The 16,865-nt window shown below is 43.1% G+C and overlaps 1 long non-coding RNA gene across 1 annotated transcript; it reads right to left on the bottom strand.

Moving 5' to 3' along the window:
- Positions 1 to 7,476: 7,476 nt before the first annotated feature.
- LOC122921018 lies at positions 7,477 to 11,976 on the bottom strand. The gene is made up of 4 exons (XR_006386957.1): positions 11,894 to 11,976; positions 9,449 to 9,597; positions 9,264 to 9,349; positions 7,477 to 8,383 (listed from the first exon to the last, which is right to left on the bottom strand). It is a non-coding gene; the product is annotated as an uncharacterized LOC122921018 (long non-coding RNA).
- Positions 11,977 to 16,865: the final 4,889 nt, after the last annotated feature.

Raw genomic sequence — 16,865 nt, 5'->3', positions numbered from 1 at the left:
AAAATATCTACTAGAAAGATATATAGAAGTATTTTGGGAGATTTATCTTTTACCAAAAAAACACACATACTTAATTGGGAATGAGATCTCCGACAGACCTTTTCGAACTCAGAATGGCAGATAGCGATAAAACATTCTCTTAAGTCTACTACTTGCTCAAATCTTCTTGAGGGATATCATAAATTGTTGACTAGATGGTATTTTACCCCGGCCAGATTAAATCAGTTCTTTCCGAACACATCCAATAAGTGTTGGAGGTGTGGTAAAGTCCCTGGCAATCTACTCCATATATTCTGGAGCTGTTCTGCCCTTAACTCCTTCTGGTTGAACATAGAAAGCCTCCTCCTTTCAGTGACAACATTAACAGTCAAGTTAACACCAGAATTAACTTTACTCTCCCTAGGGATAGATAAGTTCCCACATCCTTACCGGAAGACGATATGCCATATATTATTGTCTGCCAAACTCCTACTAGCTAGAAATTGGAAGTCCACCATAATCCCATCCATAGAAAATGTCACTGATATGATTTCTACACACTGTATTTATGAAAGGCTCATTGCTTACCGTGAAAACAATTTGTCCTCCTTCATGAGACATTGGAGACTATGGCTAACATTGTTTCCGTTACCACACTCTGACAAACATTGATGTATAAATTATGGTTATACACCTAACATTAATAATCTCGAGATCTGTTACATTGTTATGTCCTTATTACGATGTTTACATGAATAACTCTGAACTATGTATTTTTGTACTATCTGTAACTACCCTGCTACTTTTCAAAAATTATTACAAAATACAATAAACATCTAATGTTTAAAAAAAAAAAAAAAGAAGCACTATGGAGTGCTTCTGTGGGTTTACTGTATGTGACTCCGCACGGCAAAAAACTAGTGAATGGGTCCACGATCCGCATGCTGCTGCCCCGCGGTCTGTGCCCATGCATTGCGGACCGCAATTTGTGGTCCACAGCACGGGCATGGAGCTATTACATTCGTGGGCATGACAATTGGGGCCATAGTCTGATAGGAGCAGGTCCCACCTCTGGGACCCGCACCTATCTTGTAAACGCAGCCTTCAAAGTGAGATAGCCAAGTGCTGGCTCTGGTATTTCTGTAGGGCCCATAGAAGTGAATGGAAGCGGTGGCTACGCAAGCACGGTGTGCTCCCATTAATTTCTATGGGGATTCCAAAACTAGCTGAGTGCTCCGCTAGGCTATTTTGTCAGTCCAATAGGAGAGCTTGGTGGCAGCCGGACCCTGCACTGCTGGCCACCACTTTGGCGGCTTCTTTTCGGCTGCGTTTACGAGACAGGTGCGGGTCCCACCTCTGACCGCCTAGCAATATGACCCCATTGTCTGAGATGGGAATAGCCCTTCAACCTGTTGGGGACACAGGGCGTACAGGTACGCCCTGATGTCCCGGTACTTAAGGACACAGGACCTACCTGTATGCCCTGTGTATTCCTGATCACCGCTGCGCGGCGGGCGGTGATCGGAACAGAGTTCCTGCTGAAATTATTCAGCAGGCACTCTGTGACAATGCCAAGGGGGGTCTTGTGACCCCACCATATCGGCGATCGCGGCAAACCACAGGTCAATATAGATATGGGGACATCACCTCTCAGGATCGCTTCCGATTGGCTGCACGGGCTGGTGGGGGCGGTTGACTTCCCCCAGCTCTGTCTCCTCCTCCCTACTGCAACCTACAGCGTGGAGAGAGGAGCCTCATGGAGCCCAGCACCCCTCATTTGTGCCCAGCACCCCCCCATCTGAGCCACCACAGGTACCTAGGGACAGGTTTAGGGACAACTTAGATTAGGCAGGGAGATTAGGGAGAGTTTAGGGGGGGAAAAACTTTTTTTTTGCATCACCCTGATCAACTGGGGTCCACAGCGCACACAGCTGTGTGACCCTAGACCCCCCCAGGGGTGCTGCAGCTTGCCCCCCCCCCGCACATACATTTTTATGGGCGCAAGCACTTTTTTTGTGTGTGTGTGTGTGTGCGCTGACTGTGGCCGACACTCTTAGCGTCCGGCCACTGTTAGCGCATCGCCCACCCCACCACTGATGAGCTTCGGACCGCTGATCAGCGAGTTAGAATCATTTTATTTATTTTTTTCACATTTTTGGGGGGCTTTTTTTTTCTGTTAGGTTTAGGGTAAGTACGCGAACACCCGTGCCCCCACACACACTAAATAAAGTTTTCCACACACGCACACACTCCCCTATGGCCCGCCAGACGTTCTCGGCCAAGGAGGCATACGCCCTGCTTGCCTCAGACTCAGAGCCCCAGTGAGGACGAGGATGACCCCACTTTCCTCTCGTCATCCGCATCCTCCTCATCATCTAGTGATGATGATGAGCCCCCAAGGCAGCGGAGACACCGCCAGGCGGAGCAAGGGGACCCCCATGCCATGGACCCTGTGGCCCACATTAGTACGAGCAGCTCTGGGGCTCGTACTAGTTTTCCGGCCCACCAGATAAGTCCACCTGAGCCCCCTACCGGTGAACTTGCATGGGGTACCCCAGAGCATTTTGAGCCCATGATTCCTGATTTTGTTGGCCGATCAGGAATCCAGATTCCCACAGTGGGCTTCACTGAATAGGACTATTTTAGTTTTTTTTTCAGTGACCACTTTGTGAATCTGATGGTGGAGCAAACGAACTTGGTCGCCCAACAGTTCATTGCTCAACACCCGGGCTCCTTTCTGGCTAGGTCCGGTGGCTGGACTCCGGTCAGTGCAGCTGAGATGTGGACGTTTTGGAGCCTCGTGATGAACATGGGCCTAGTCAAAAAACCCAGTGTCAGGCAGTACTGGAGTGGGGACGTCCTCTACCAGACCCCACTCTACTGTATGGCCATGACAGGTTCCCGTTTTGAAGGCCATCCGGAAATGCCTGCATTATGCAGATAATGCAGCATGTCCCCCCTGAGGTGATCCTGCCTATGACCGCCTGTACAAAATCAGGCCGGTCATCAATCACTCAGGGCCAAATTTTTGGAGGCCTATGTACCTGGAAGGGAGGTCGCTGTTGATGAGTCTCTCATTGCTTTCAAGGGGAGAACTCATTTTCCGCCAGTATGTTTCCTCTAAGCAAGCGAGGTATGGCGCGAAGCTGTACAAACTTTGTGAGAGTACCTCAGGGTACACTTACAAGTTTTGTGTGTACGAGGGGCGAGATTCCCGTATTGAACCCCCAGAATGTCCCCCCACTCTGGGTGTTAGCGAGAAACTTGTGTGGGACCTTATGCACCCACTGCTAGATAAAGGTTACCACCTGTACGTGGATGACTTTTATACTAGTATCCCCTTGTTCCAGTCCCTCACCGCCAGATCCACATCCGCTTGTGGGACCGTGCAGAAAAATCAACGTGGCCTCCCTACCCACCCCCTCCAGGTACCTATCCCCAGGGAGACCCGTGCCCTTACCAGTGGAAACCTGTTGCTGGTCAGATATTAGGACAAGAGGGATGTCCTTGTACTGTCCACAATTCACGGTATTGGCATCACCCCTGTCCCTGTTCGAGGTACCGATTGTATCTTCGACTACAATCGGTATATGGGAGGAGTTGATCTCTCCGATCAAGTCCTCAAGCCATTTAACGCCATGCGCAAAACCCGGGCATGGTACAAAAAAGTTGCAGTCTACTTGGTACAGGTTGCCTTGTACAACTCTTTTGTGCTGTCCCGGAGCACTGGCAACACAGGGAAATTCATCCAGTTCTATGAGGCAGTCCTCAAGGCCCTGATCTTTTCTGACTGGGAAAGAGCAGGTCGGAGTACCTCGGGATCTGGAGGCGCCCGGATCGTCCATGGCCAACACTTTCCAGGTGTGGTCCCCCATACTGGAAAGAAGGGACGGTCCCCAAAAAAGTGCAGAGTGTGTCACAGGAGGGGGATATGGAAGGACAGCACCACTCAGTGCGACACGTGCCCCGATCATCCTGGCCTCTGTATTGACGGTTGCTTCAGGGAGTACCACACTTCCATGGAGTAATATATTTATAATCCCCTTCCCCAATTTTAATTCTATTTAGCCACTGACAATCGCCCAAAAAAACAAAAAAAAAGCTTTTTTTGCACCGTTTTTTTTCTTGACTGTGTTCATCTGAGGGGTTAGGTCATGTGTTATTTTTTTAGAGCAGATTCTTACGGACGCGGCAATACCTAATATGTCTACTTTTTAAAATGTATTTAGGTTTTACACTATAATATCCTTTTTAAAAAAATATATATATAACATTTTAGTATCTCCATAGTCTGAGAGTCAGTTTTTATTTTTAGCTGATTGTCAGGGGCTCATTTTTTGCTGGATGAGAGGACGGTTTTATTGGCACTATTTTGGGGTGCATATCACTTTTTGATCGCTTGCTATTACACTTTTTGTGATGTAAGGTGACAAAAAAATTGCTTTTGTCACCTTACATCACAAAAAGTGGAATAGCAAGCATTTAAATAGTTATACACACCCCAAAATAGTGCCAAAAAAACCATCCTCTCATCCCGCAAAAAATGAGCCCCTCATACTATGGAGATACTAAAATGTTTTTTTTTGTTTAAAAAAGGATATTACGAGTGTAAAACCTAAATAAATTTAAAAAAGTAGACATATTCGGTATTGCCGCGTCCATACGAATCTGCTCTATAAAAATTACCTGACACATGACCTAATCCCTCAAATGAACACAGTAAAAAAAAACTAAGAAAAAAAAAGAAGAAAAAAACCGGTGCCAAAACAGCAATTTTTTGCCTAATTTCCCATTTTGATCCATTTTTTTCGTTAACAAAGCAAGGGTTAACAGTCAAACAAAACTATATTTATTGCCCTGATTCTGTAGTTTTCAGAAACACCCCATATCTGGTCGTAAATTGCTGTATGGCCAAATGGCAGGGCGCAGAAGGAAAGGAGCGCCATATGGTTTTTGGAACGCACATTTTTCTGGGCTGTTTTTTTTGTCCCATTTGACGCCCCTTGATGCACCCCTAGAGTAGAAACTCCATAAAATTGACCCCATCTAAAAAAACTACACCCCTCAAGGTATTCAAAACTGATTTTACAAACTTTGTTAACCTGGTGTAAAATAAACCAGTCCAGCAAAATCTGCCTTCCAGAAACCATTTGGTGTTCCTTTCCTTCTGCGCCCTGCCGTGTGCCCGTACAGCAGTTTACGACCACATATGGGGTGTTTCTAAAAAACTACAGAATCAGGGCAATAAATATTGAGTTTTGTTTGGCTGTTTACCCTTGCTTTGTTACTGGAAAAAATGGATTAAAATGGAAAATTTGCCCCAAAATTAAAATTTTGAAATTTCATCTCCATTAGCAAATAACTCTTGTGGAACACCTAAAGGGTTAACAAAGTTTGTAAAATCAATTTAGAATACCTTGAGCGGTGTAGTTTCCAATGGGGTGATTTTTGGGTGGTTTCTATCTAGCCTCACAAAGTGACTTCAGACCTGAACTGGTCCTTAAAAAGTGGGTTTTGGAAAATTTCTGAAAAATTTCAAGATTTGCTTCTAAGCCTTGTAACGTCCCCCCAAAATAAAATGACATTCCCAAAATGATCTAAACATGAAGTAGACATATGGGGAATGTAAATGAATAACTATTTTTGGAGGTATTACTATGTATTATAGAAGTAGAGAAATTGAAACTTGGAAATTTTCAAATGTTTCAAAATTTTGGGTAAATTTGGTATTTTTTTTTATAAATTTTTATTTATTTTATTTTTACTCCATTTAACAGTGTCATGAAGTACAACATGTGATGAAAAAAACAATATCAGAATGGCCTGGATAAGTAAAAGCATTTTAAAGTTATTCACACATAAAGTAACACTGGTCAGATTTGCAAAATATGGCCTGGTCCTTAAAGGGAACCTGTCATGTGGATATTTGTTTATAATCTAACTAATTATATACAAATCATTAACTACTAAAAAGTTAGTTAGATGTATTCACTTACTGGTGTGACAGATGGTTACCTCATAATATACACACAAAGATGCCACATGCTAATGAGCTGATATTTAATATTCATATGGAAAATAACTCAATCAGCAGCAGGTAGGCAGGGAGAGTCAGGAGCTCATAAATATTCATGACTCATCATTATCAGCTGGAGCTTTTCAATACAAGATGTTGGCAGATTGATTGGGTCAATTAAAGAAAGTGACCCAGCATTTTGCTAAGAGAATCAGTCACTTATTTATGTTGCCCTTAGTTAGGACACCATAAAACTGGTGACAGGTTCACCTTTAAGGTGAAAATGAGCCCGGTCCTTAAGGGGTTAAAGGGCATCTGTCATCAGGTTTGTATCTTTGAAACTGGCTGACCTTTTACATGTGCGCTTAGCAGTTGAAGGCATCCGTGTTGGTCGCATGTTCATATGTGTCTGCATTGTTGATAAAAATGATGTTTAAATATATGCAAATGAACCTTTAGGACAGTGGTGGCGAGCCTATGAGACGGGTGCCAGAGGCGGCAATCAGAGCCCTCTCTATGGGCACCCGCACCATGGAAAAAGTCTATGGTGTTACAATATGCCTTATACTTTTCCTGCCATTCATCGGCGCAGGACGCACTGTGAAAAGCACAGGCAGCGCATTGAATGTAGGCAGGATATTATAGCTAAATTATCAATACATAGAAGATATACTATATTGGACGGTAGTATTCAGGTTAAATTGGCGTGTTGGCACTTTGCGATAAATAAGTGGGTTTTGTGTTGCAGTTTGGGCACTCAGCATGATGATGTTTTCACTGACTGGTCCTGTCAAAGTGCAGAGGGCGTGGCAATTGCAGAGAGCAGAGCATCTAGGTATAATGACAAGGCCAATAAGATTATGGGGTACATGAAAAGGGGCATAGATGCATGTGATGAGAACATAGTCCTGCCACTTTACAAATCACTAGTCAGACCACAAATGGAGTACTGTGTATAGTTCTGGGCCTCTGTGAACAAGTCAGACACAGCAGAGCTGGAGAGAGCTCAGAGGAGGGCAACTAATGTAATAACTGGAATGGGTGGACTACAGTACCCAGAGAGATTATCAAAATTAGGGTTGACTTGAATGGGTCTGCAATCCGCAAGATACGGCAAACGATAGGACATGTCTTATCTTTTACAGTGCGGAGGCATGGACCCGCTTCGTAGTGCTCCCGTGGGCTTCTGATCCGTGCCGCCATTCCTCAAAAGATAGGACATGTCCTATCTTTGGCCGTATCTTGCCAATTGCGGACCCATTTAAGTCAATCCGCACCATGGAGTGCACACGGCCAGTGCCCGTATACTGCAGATCTGCCGTTTGCGGTCCGCAATACAGGTACAGAGCCCTTACAGTCGTTTGCATGAGCCCTAAGGCTGGGTTCACAAATGACCTGCACTTTGAGAAAGAAGCCAAGAAGCCATGTTTTTTTCTAATTTTGTATGGCCCTTCCAGAGGCATTATTCTCTTAGGCCTGGTTCACATCTGCATTTTTAAATCTGGCAGGCTGTTCCAGCAGAAGAACAGACTGTATCCAGCGGACATGCCGGTTTTGGGCCGGATAAAAAAATATTACAAGTAGCATTTTTTGTGAGGCCGAAAGCCAGCATATATACTGGAATGAGGATCCAGCAGTCCACTGTGGTATCTGGCTCTGCCGGATATGGTAACCACCAGCAGTCTGTTCTTCTGCCGGAACAGACTGTCGGAGTTAAAAGCACAGATGTGAACCCAGCCTAAGAGAACTGTGCCTATGGAAGGGCCATACAAGATTAGAGAAACATGGCTGCTTTCTCAAAGTGCAGGTCACCTTTGGACATGGGCATGTAGCATAGTAAACAACTGCTATACTGGAGCAGGTCAAAGGTGTGTAATTTGAAAAACCTTCTCACCGGTTGCATCACAGAAGTCCGTGGCCCTCTCCATATTGGTACAAACCATGCACCTCCCACAAGGTGCAAAGCCCCATTTGGGCTTGCCAACTCCTGGGAAATTGGAGGGATCTGCTTCGTATAAAGGCTCCTTACCAAGTGATCTTACAAATTCCTAGGTCTTCTTGCCACCATGGAAGGGCCTGAAGCAACATATTTCGCAACAATCGGATCAGTTAATAGCACTGGCCAAAATTTCTCCAAACAAGCCTTCATCTCAAACCATCTAGAGTGATAATTTGTGATAAATCTCACTTTATTATCACTGGACTTCCGTTTCATGGAGTAAAGAAGATCAGAACGAGAACACGATTTTGCCCTCCTATAGGTTTCCTTGCTAGACCATTGGCTATATCTACGGTTGGAAAAGCGTTGCTTCAGATCATCCGCATTCTGTCAGTGGAGCATATCCTACACACCCGTAGAAACTGTCCAACTGGAATTGATCTAATCATCTGTGGAGGATGAGAGGAAGAGGCATATAAGTTGAGTTAACAGAGGTCAGCTTCCTGAACACATTTGTCAAGATAGAACCATCCCCCCCCCCCCCCCCGGAGTTGTACATCCAGAAAATCAATGGTATCCTTATAGAATTTATATGTCAATCATGTGTTTCTAGTATTGTTATTCAACAATCCAAACAGTTCCCGCAGATCATGAGCATCCTCCTGCCAGATCATAAACACATTGATGTACCGCACCCAGAAAATGGCACTGCCCATCAATGTGTGTCGATCTGATAGGAAAAGGTCCCTCTCCCACAGCCCCAGGAACAAATTAGCGTATGAGACCCCCCAAGCGCCTCCATCGCGGTTCCTTGAAGCTGTAGGTAGAAGGACCCATCAAATATGAAAAAATTATGCGTTAGGACGAAACCCAACAACTCCACTAGGAACCTCCTTTTCCGATCATCCATACTTTCCCTTTTCAAAAAGAAATCTACCGCCTGAATACCATCTTGATGCCTAATGCTGGTATAAAAAGTCACTCCACGTGACCACATCACATGTCACCAATACCATATCCTCATCTAAGTGGCTCCCATTAATTTTCCGCAGAAAATCCATGGTGTCTTATATATAAAATGGGAGATTAGCCACTATGCTTTTTAATTGTGAATCCAAATATCGCCCAACTTTATCAGTCAGATTACCACTACCCAGGGGCGTACATAGAAATCACTGGGCCCCCTAGCAAGAATCTGAATTGGGCCCATAGCCCCGCCCACTACCCACCCCTGGCCCATCCCACCTCCTGTCCGGGCTCCTCCCCTGCCACACCCCCACACGCCAACAAAAAAAATGTATACATACGTGCGTACATATTTATACTGACCCAGAGAATGAAGGGCACATGTCAGTTTTGCGGCAAAGGGAACGCCGTAGGAACAAAGCCCTGTGGTATCTGAATCTATCGGACTCCTGTTGATATTCCATAAAAGTATAAATCTGCAGTTCTCTGTAACACTACCAATAACACAGTGATAACTATCTGAGTACAGATAATGCAGTAGATGTCACCTGCAGTCCTATGTAACACCAGAAACACAGGGATGGCTCTCTGATTACCGAAAAGTGTGCCTCCCTGTGTCTCTCCCACGGATTCCATGCTGCTGGCGCTGCCTCCGCTTTCTTCTTCTTCTTTCCCCGCACAGAACGTCCTGATGCAGCTGCGTCAAGACATAGGAACACTGTGGGCCTGATGATGGTGACACACACACAGAGGGAGACACATACATACAATAAATATGATCAACACATATATATATATATATATATATATATACACACATACATATACACACACACACAGTACAGACCAAAAGTTTGGACACACCTTCTCATTCAAAGAGTTTTCTTTATTTTCATGACTATGATTCACACTGAAGGCATCAAAACTATGAATTAACACATGTGGAATTATATACATAACAAAAAAGTGAATATGTAATATTCTAGGTTCTTCAAAGTAGCCACCTTTTGCTTTGATTACTGCTTTGCACACTCTTGGCATTCTCTTGATGAGCTTCAAGAGGTAGTCACCTGAAATGGTCTTCCAACAGTCTTGAAGGAGTTCCCAGAGATGCTTAGCACTTGTTGGCCCTTTTGCCTTCACTCTGCGGTCCAGCTCACCCCAAACCATCTCGATTGGGTTCAGGTCTGGTGACTGTGGAGGCCAGGTCATCTGGTGCAGCACCCCATCACTCTCCTTCATGGTCAAATAGCCCTTACACAGCCTGGAGGTGTGTTTGGGGTCATTGTCCTGTTGAAAAATAAATGATGGTCCAACTAAACGCAAACCGGATGGAATAGCATGCCGCTGCAAGATGCTGTGGTAGCCATGCTGGTTCAGTATGCCTTCAATTTTGAATAAATCCCCAACAGTGTCACCAGCAAAGCACCCCCACATCATCACACCTCCTCCATGCTTCACGGTGGGAACCAGGCATGTAGAGTCCATCCGTTCACCTTTTCTGCGTCATACAAAGACACAGTGGTTGGAACCAAAGATCTCAAATTTGGACTCATCAGACCAAAGCACAGATTTCCACTGGTCTAATGTCCATTCCTTGTGTTCTTTAGCCCAAACAAGTCTCTTCTGCTTGTTGCCTGTCCTTAGCAGTGGTTTCCTAGCAGATATTCTACCATGAAGGCCTGATTCACACAGTCTCCTCTTAACAGTTGTTCTAGAGATGTGTCTGCTGCTAGAACTCTGTGTGGCATTGACCTGGTCTCTAATCTGAGCTGCTGTTAACCTGCGATTTCTGAGGCTGGTGACTCGGATGAACTTATCCTCCGCAGCAGAGGTGACTCTTGGTCTTCCTTTCCTGGGACGGTCCGCATGTGAGCCAGTTTCTTTGTAGCGCTTGATGGTTTTTGTGACTGCACTTGGGGACACTTTCAAAGTTTTCCCACTTTTTTGGACTGACTGACCTTTATTTCTTAAAGTAATGATGGCCACTCGTTTTTCTTTACTTAGAATTGGTATTATAGCAAGAAAAAAGCAGCTAACAGTCTATTCAGTAGGACTATCAGCTGTGTATCCACCTGACTTCTCCACAACACAACTGATGGTCCCAACCCCATTTATAAGGCAAGAAATCCCACTTATTAAACCTGACAGGACACACCTGTGAAGTGAAAACCATTTCAGGGGACTACCTCTTGAAGCTCATCAAGAGAATGCCAAGAGTGTGCAAAGCAGTAATCAAAGAAAAAGGTGGCTACTTTGAAGAACCTAGAATATTACATATTTTTAGTTGTTTCACACTTTTTTGATATGTATATAATTCCACATGTGTTAATTCATAGTTTTGATGCCTTCAGTGTGAATCTACAATTTTCATAGTCATGAAAATAAAGAAAACTCTTTGAATGAGAAGGTGTGTCCAAACTTTTGGTCTGTACTGTACATATATATATATATATACACACATACATACATATATATACACACACACACACACACACACACACATACATATATATATATATATATATATATACACACACATACACATATATATATTATAGACAAATGCATACATAGAAATTATGTGTGTGTATATATATAAAATAAAAGAATTCCGCAGCACATCCACGTAGTAAGAAAAATGAAAAAACTTTATTCACCAAGCATGCGACGTTTCAATCCTCTCAATGGGATTTTCCTCAAGCAGTGACATAGTGGGCAGTGCTCTATGCCTATTTAAGCACAATCTCATAATTGAACAATCCATAATTAAATTACATTCATTACTAGTAATATATATAAAGAATCATGATACAAGCAGTGTTAATAGTATGTTAATACAATCACATCCTATCACAGATTCATGTGCAGTGATATAGTGTACATAGTACCCCTAACCTATCTAATATACAATATGCAAAGACAATACTTTAATAACGATCATAATTGATTCAGGTGTCGATCATATAAATAACTAAAATGTGCAGGTGTACCTTCAGTAGAATGATGAACAACATTGTAGAGACGTACGGAGGGGTCAATACTCGTGGATGCCGGCGTCTCAGGCATACCATTGCGCATGTCTGGAGGACCTTCCTGGGACTTCTAATCACCTGATCTCTCATCTCAGACATGCATTACACTGCGCATGTCTAAGGACCTTCAGGAATGTAGTCACTCCCCCGGTCATGTGTTAGAGTATATCACATGATCGGAATAAACAGCCTGGAGCTCCAAGTGTTCGGTAATGATACAGGCATATGTGTAACTCTGTTCATATGTTAATATCGATGTTAAAGATGTGAATATATAAACATATAAACAATGTATACATTAAGTTCCTAGGCCGCACTGTCTATATTAAAGCTATATGGCCATCCCCCCAAAAAAAATTTGGGGGGGGGGGGGGGGAAATCGAGAATACAGGCATAAGAAAAAATATACTAGCAGTGCGACTTGGCAGAGACTAATCGCACTCCACATTGTATCGACTCACCCGGAAAGAAACATATATGAGCTAATGATCTCCCAGGGAGATATGCGTGACTCTATATAACTGGGTGTACCATTATTATATACGGAGAGGCTATATGTGATAAGCGAAAATTTCGCCGCTTCTCCATTGCAATCTTAAATTCAGTATAGTAATCTCGATTCCCCCCCCCCCCCCAAAAAAATTTTTGGGGGGGGATGGCCATATAGCTTTAATATAGACAGTGCGGCCTAGGAACTTAATGTATACATTGTTTATATGTTTATATATTCACATCTTTAACATCGATATTAACATATGAACAGAGTTACACATATGCCTGTATCATTACCGAACACTTGGAGCTCCAGGCTGTTTATTCCGATCATGTGATATACTCTAACACATGACCGGGGGAGTGACTACATTCCTGAAGGTCCTTAGACATGCGCAGTGTAATGCATGTCTGAGATGAGAGATCAGGTGATTAGAAGTCCCAGGAAGGTCCTCCAGACATGCGCAATGGTATGCCTGAGACGCCGGCATCCACGAGTATTGACCCCTCCGTACGTCTCTACAATGTTGTTCATCATTCTACTGAAGGTACACCTGCACATTTTAGTTATTTATATGATCGACACCTGAATCAATAATCATCGTTATTAAAGTATTGTCTTTGCATATTGTATATTAGATAGGTTAGGGGTACTATGTACACTATATCACTGCACATGAATCTGTGATAGGATGTGATTGTATTAACATACTATTAACACTGCTTGTATCATGATTCTTTATATATATTACTAGTAATGAATGTAATTTAATTATGGATTGTTCAATTATGAGATTGTGCTTAAATAGGCATAGAGCACTGCCCACTATGTCACTGCTTGAGGAAAACCCCATTGAGAGGATTGAAACATCGCATGCTTGGTGAATAAAGTTTTTTCATTTTTCTTACTACGTGGATGTGCTGCGGAATTCTTTTATTTTATATCGTTGGAGGTGGATCGCCTACTCAGCCGCTGGCACTCCGAGTATACTACACAGACAGTGGTGCTGCCCACATTCCTTTTTTATTGTGTATATATATATATATATATATATTATATATATATATATATATATATTTATTACCACACACTAATATATATATATATATATATATATATATATATATATATATCCATATATATATCCATCCATTTACACAAACATGCATGCACAGATAAATATAGACATGTATACATATATTTTTCTTCCTGACCTCTGCATGCTTCCTTCTGAGCGCGGACCTGGCAGCATCACGTGAGTAGAGCATGCTCCTCATTGGCTCAGCGTGCCTGCGGACGTGTAATGCTGCTGCCCTGCGGTCCTCCTGAGCCTGCACTCCCGACAGAGAAGTAAATAAACAGGGGGGTGGAGAGCCCGAGCCACCTCAATGCCAGCCCATTGATTCATAGTAGGAATAGTTCTGCAGAGTAGACATAGGGGGCGGGGCCTTCCATGCGCTCCAGGCCCCCCTGTGCCGCAGGCCCCATAGCAGTGGCGTATCCTGCCTATATTGGCGGTACGCCACTGCCACTACCAGAGATGATGGGCCTACCTGGAGGTACTTTTGCGTTCTTGTGGATCTTTGGTAGTAGGTACAGTGTCGGTATAGTGGGTTCCTTCACAATCAGAGCACCATATAAAGAATTAGATATTACATCATCTTCTAGGGCTTTATCCAAGATCTGCTTCATAATTCCTGCAAATGAATGTAACAGGTTGAAAGTTAGTTTTTTTATAACATTCTTTATCCCTTAATTGTCTATATGCCTCCCTCTCATATAATGAATGTGTCCAGACCACATTACCCTACTTGTCTGAGGGTTTGAACACTACTTTAGAGAGCTTAGACAGATTTTTCAAGCTCTGACGTTGTGCACTAGACGAATTGTCCTTAGACACCGATGTGGGAATATCCACAAATTTTCTGGATAACAGTTTCACAAAAAGATCAATGAAAGGACATAGGGAGAGTGGAGATTTTTTTTTTTTACTTACATTTAATTGATAGAGGTATCTCATCACTCCTAGCCTGTTCACTTTCCTCCAATAATTCCTCCAAAGTCTGCACAGCATCCTGTTCTTCATTAGTAATAAAGATCCCAGAATCCCACTCCTTACGATGCCACCTTTTAAGAAGCAGTGAACAAGCAAAAATATGCAGATCCTTTAATCGCTGTAAAATGATCAAAAAGGGAACAAGGGGAAAATGTAAGGCTTTTTTCCAAAACAGATATATCCACCGAGGACAATACATGTTGGGAAAGGTTAATTACCTTCAAGTTGTCTTGTTGCATGTCGCCCTTCTTCTCCCAAAAAAAGTCCTCCTCTTCCCACTGGATGTAAAACCGGAAGCCGACTTTCTTTTACTTGACGATATAGATCTAGTCATCCTGCCTGTAGACTCTAGGTGATCAGAAATGGAGGATAGAGACGATATGGATGATATCCGATTACGGAACGGGAGGTTCTCCTTCCTTAAAGGGACACTGACAGGCCCAATTAGCATATGCGTGAGAAGTAGTTTGCAATGCCAAGGTATTTCATGATGGGCATAGTGAGTTCATGGAAGTTTTTATTTTTTGTCACAAGTTAGTGGAATATGAGACTTTGTAAGGAAAAAAAATAAAAAAATAAAAAATCATCATCATCATCATTTTCCGCTAACTTGTGACAAAAAATAAAAAATTCTAGGAACTCGCCATGCCCCTCACGGAATACCCTGAGGTGTCTTCTTTCCAAAATTGGGTCACTTGTGGGGTAGTTATACTGCCCTGGCATTTTAGGGGCCCATATGCGTGAGAAGTAGCTTGCAATCAAAATGTGTAAAAAATGTCCTGTGAAATCCGAAAGGTGCTCTTTGGAATGTGTGCCCCTTTGCCCACCTTGGCTGCAAAAAAGTGTCACACATGTGGTATCGCCGTACTCGGGAGAAGTTGGGGAATGTGTTTTGGGGTGTCATTTTACATATACCCATGCTGGGCGAGATAAATATCTCGGCAAAAGTCAACTTTTCCCTTTTTTTTATACAAAGTTGGCATTTGACCAAGATATTTATCTCACCCAGCATGGGTATATGTAAAATGACACCCCAAAACACATTCCCCAACTTCTCCTGAGTACGGCGATACCACATGTGTGACACTTTTTTGCAGCCTAGGGGTGCAAAGGGGCCCAAATTCCTTTTAGGAGGGCATTTTTAGACATTTGGATCCCAGACTTCTTCTCACGCTTTAGGGCCCCTAAAAAGCCAGGGCAGTATAAATACCCCACATGTGACCCCATTTTGGAAAGAAGACACCCCAAGGTATTCAATGAGGGGCATGCCGAGTTCATAGGAAAAAAAGAATTTGGGCACAAGTTAGCGGAAATTGATTATTTTTTTGTTTTTTCTCACAAAATCTCCCTTTCCACTAACTTGAGACCAAAATTTCAATCTTTCATGGACTCAATATGCCCCTCAGAGAATACCTTGGGGTGTCTTCTTTCCAAAATGGTCTTATTTGTGGGGTGTTTGTACTGCCCTGGCATTTGAGGGTCTCCGCAATCATTACATGTATGGCCAGCATTAGGAGTTTCTACTATTCTCCTTATATTGAGCATACGGGTAATGAGATTTTTTTTTCCCGTTCAGCCTCTGGGCTGAAAGAAAAAATGAACGGCACAGATTTCTTCATTCGCATCGATCAATCCGCCCAACATCCATACCCACTTGGCTCGTATGCCCTGGCAAACCAGATTTCTCCATTCACATCAATCAATGTGGATGAATAAATCATTGCTGGGATTATATATATATTTTTTTTATATACAAAGTGTTTGCAAAAGCTTATGAACACCGCCACCTCCTCAGCTCATAAGCCTCGGCAAACGTATCTTTTACTGCAGAGGAGAAATCTCGTCTTGCAGCGCCGCATACACTGACTTGTGTGTAATCTGACAGCAGCGCAATGCTTCTGTCAGAATGCACATCAGTGCTGCAGCTAGTCGATCGGTTGGTCCACCTGGAAGGTAAAAAAAACAAAACAAAAAAGAAAAGAAAAAACCAGGCCGCAACGCAATTTTTTTAATCAACTTTATAATAACTTTAGAACTGAACATATAAACTTTTTAACTTTTGAAACTGAACGTTAACTTTTTTGCTTACTGGCGTTTTTTTTGTTTGTTTTTTACCTTTATAGGACAAACCTCTCCTTCCCCATGGGACAAAGTGCAAATCGCCCAAAGATGTGGCGAAGTACATTATGCACTTTATCCCAGGTGAAAGAAGAGGTTTGCAGCAGCTGTGTGTGCCTGTCCTCTGAGATGCAATCCCTATGCTAGGTGTACCTGTGTGTGGTACTTCCGGAAACACTCTCCAAAGCATAGGGCAGGGTGGTCAGAGCAGTCAGGACAGAAATAGCAGGTGTCACGCCTTATTCCACTCCTGCTACAGACAC

Source organism: Bufo gargarizans, chromosome 10 (genome assembly GCF_014858855.1).
Source record: "Bufo gargarizans isolate SCDJY-AF-19 chromosome 10, ASM1485885v1, whole genome shotgun sequence".
Classification (NCBI taxonomy): domain Eukaryota; kingdom Metazoa; phylum Chordata; class Amphibia; order Anura; family Bufonidae; genus Bufo; species Bufo gargarizans.
The sequence above is the reverse complement of the archived record's forward strand: the minus strand, read 5'-3'. Positions and strand labels throughout refer to the sequence as shown.